We start from the raw sequence: 3,393 nt of genomic DNA, 5'->3' as shown, positions 1-3,393 counted from the left end.
TGTAGGAGATTTCGAATTTGAGTCCTATTCCAAAAAGGATTTCTTCTGTCTTCTTTATTTAAGTCCTAGTATTCTAGTAAGATCAGCCCACACTGATATTAGAGTACAGTTCGGGAACCAGAGAGAAGATTTGTGGTCTAGTACTTAAAGCTACACGTGGAGAAGTCGCTAGCCATCTTCAATTCTTTGGAGAATTAATTAGGTATTATTCTACTCCGTAGAAAAGCATGTTTTAGGTTTTCAATATTCTTAAAGCATGATTAATTCAAGTTATGAGCATGATACATGTGATAATTACGCGAATAGATTTTGTCTAAATAATCTGCTAAATAGATCTGATTATTATGTGATTTATTTACATGCTCTTCCGCTGCGTGCACCAACAATTGGTATCAGAGCCAGTCTTTGGCTCTGATTATTTGGATTTAAATTTCGCGAAATTCATGTATGCATGTCTTGATTGATTACGAAGCATGTTCTTGTGTTTTTATTTTTTATGTTTATGCATGTTGAACTCAAGAACATTCGAATCATAGAACTTGAATTATTCGAACGAACTAGATGTGCGATTCGTCGGCGCTTGCGCCGGGACGAATTGCGCTATGATCGATCGAAGAGGGTTGCCAATCGAGTGGGAGCCGAGGGCGACGGGCATGGGGCGACGCGCCGGCGAGCAAGGGCTCGCGCGCGCCACCGGCCAAGCCCGCCAAACCCTAGCCGGCCCCGATCAAACGCGATGCAACGCGACAGGAGCCGAGGACGTGCGATCACGCGGCGACGCGCATGCGAGCAGGGGCTCGCGCGCGCCGCCGATCGAGACCGCGAGCCCAGGCGGCACCAGACGCGTCGGACGGAGGAAGCCTGGCACGGTGGCTCGTCCGAGAACCACCGAGGCGCCGGTCTTCTTCGCAAAACCCTAACCCTAACCCTAATACCGAAACCCTAGCCGACCCAGCCCTAGCGAGGCGCAACCGAGAGCAGCCGCCGGCTGCTGGTGCGCGCGAGCTCGTCGGGCAGTGGGAGATCGCCGGGAGGTCGTGGCTCTGGCTGCGCCTTCTGGCTCGACGACGACGGAGGGTGAAATCTCGGCGGTTGTCCGCCGGGAGGAAGAAGGGAGAAGGAAGAGCGCGCCGTAAGGCGCGGGTTTTCCGGCGGTCGTCGGGGGGCGAACACGCCGTCCCGGCGAGAATCTCCGGGGATATCTTCGTATCTTCGTTGTGTAGATTCGTGCCAACCTCGAATCTCTAGAAATTGACGAAAGATTATTTTAATGATTATTTAATTGTTTAATTAATAGATATCATTAAAAATAATATTATTTAATGAAATAAAACATTTTGGGAAGATTTCCCTAGATTTTAGGAATATTTGGATTATTTTCTATATCTATGAATATTTTATATCCTAGATGATATAGATAAGAATAATTTAATAGTTTCCTAATTATAATATATATCTAGAATCTATTATAAGATATGATATATATAAGAATACATTAAATAATATAATTGATATTCTTCCTAATCTTGAACTTGGAAATTATATGAATTTGATTTTTCATGTCTAATTAAGATTATAAATAATGTATTTTATTTTAGATATATCTTATAGTAAGACATGAATGAGAATTAAATTCTAGATTAATAGTTTCTATATTAAGATATTAAAGATTATAAAAGATTTAATTATCCAGTAAATTAAATACCAACAGAATTTAATTAGTCTTAATCTGCCTTAAGGCTAAAGGATAATTAATTAAAACCATAACCCAAATATCTAAGCGATAATTATGAACTAATGGTTTATATATGGTCTCCATCGGTTGGACTGCCAAATTTTGTGAAGCTGATTTTCTAATATTATCGCCACCTACAGAGTAGGGACAATAATCCTACGAAAACAGTAAGTTCATAAGGGCGGACTTCTCAAATAATGAATAGAGTGAACTAGAAAGTGATTCCTAATATTATCGCCACCTACAGAGTAGGGACAATAATCCTAAGGAATTGCGAGTTTCAGGGTTCAATCGGAATTTATGAGATAGCTTGATTTTGTTATCAACACATGAACATTGTTATGGGAGTGTGTTGTAGAAATAAAATACTGTAATGCTAAACCAGGTGGTCGTGCTTAGGAAGCATTTGACATGTCAACCTCCAGAGGAGGAAGCTATTGATATGTCGGTGTTGTGACCAGTAAATTGTCGAAATTTTAATGCGTATTAACCTCCTGAGGAGGATACAATTTATTAATTTTGCTGTTGTAAGATTTTGAAAAGTTTTATGGTTAATCTACTCAATTTCCTTACATAAGTTTATGACAAATAGTAAAATCTTCTGTTTGCAGTGCAATAAAATTCGTCAAGATGTCTTTTAATCCTCTTTCTGCCATTCTCAAAGAAAACAAACTCGAAGGCCAAAATTACATCGAATGGAAACAAAACTTGGATATCGTTCTCACAGCAGAAGAGTACAAGTTCGTACTCACTACTCCACGCCCAGCTGTCCCGGCTGCTAGTGCCAGCCAAGCATTGCGAGATGCGCATAGACGGTGGCATAAGGCGAATGAGATGGCTAAGTGCTACATGTTGGCTTCTATGTCATCAGTACTCAAGCATCAGCATTCTGCCATGGAAACTGCCGCCGAGATCATGACAAATCTCGCAAATCTTTTTGGTACTCAGAATCGAACGGCTAAGTCTCAAGCCTTTCGGAGTATCATGACGAAGTCTATGAAGGAAGGCTCGTCTGTGAGGCAACACGTCCTCGAGATGATGAGTCACCTCAACCAGATTGAGGTATTGGGAGGGACGATCGATCCCGAGTCCCAGGTTACTATAATCCTTCAGAGTCTTCCCCCTAGCTTCCAGCAGTTCAAGCTCAACTTTGAGATGAACAAACGGAATTATACTTTAGCAGAGTTGCTGACTGAACTTCAGTCGGCGGAGGACCTTATGGTTCAAGCTAAAGTAGCTATGATGAGTATCGCGCCTAATTCCTCTGGCTCTAAGGCTAGAAGAGGAAAGAAAAAGGCACCGAACCAAGTAGCAGTCAACAATGCTAAGGGAAAGAAGAAACAGCGGGGTGACAAGAAGCAAACTGGAAAATGCTTCAAGTGTGGAGAGAAAGGTCATTGGAAGCCAGATTGTCCTAAAAAGGGCAAGGCTACAGGTATGCACCATGCTCTAGTAGTCGAGTCATGTTTGGCTTTGACATCTACTCATACTTGGGTTATTGATACTGGAGCAACTGATCATATATGTTTTGATCCTGACTTGATGCAGGTGACAAGACGGCTACATGATCGTGAGATAGAGGTCCAGCTGGGCGACGCTACGAAAGTGGCGGCCGTTGCAGTGGGAGACGTTTATTTACGTTTTTCTAGTGATAGATT

Source organism: Salvia hispanica, chromosome 2, assembly GCF_029641045.1.
Source record: "Salvia hispanica isolate PSC_SH4W2 chromosome 2, Shi_PSC_v1, whole genome shotgun sequence".
NCBI classification, from domain to species: domain Eukaryota; kingdom Viridiplantae; phylum Streptophyta; class Magnoliopsida; order Lamiales; family Lamiaceae; genus Salvia; species Salvia hispanica.
The sequence above is the reverse complement of the archived record's forward strand: the minus strand, read 5'-3'. Positions refer to the sequence as shown.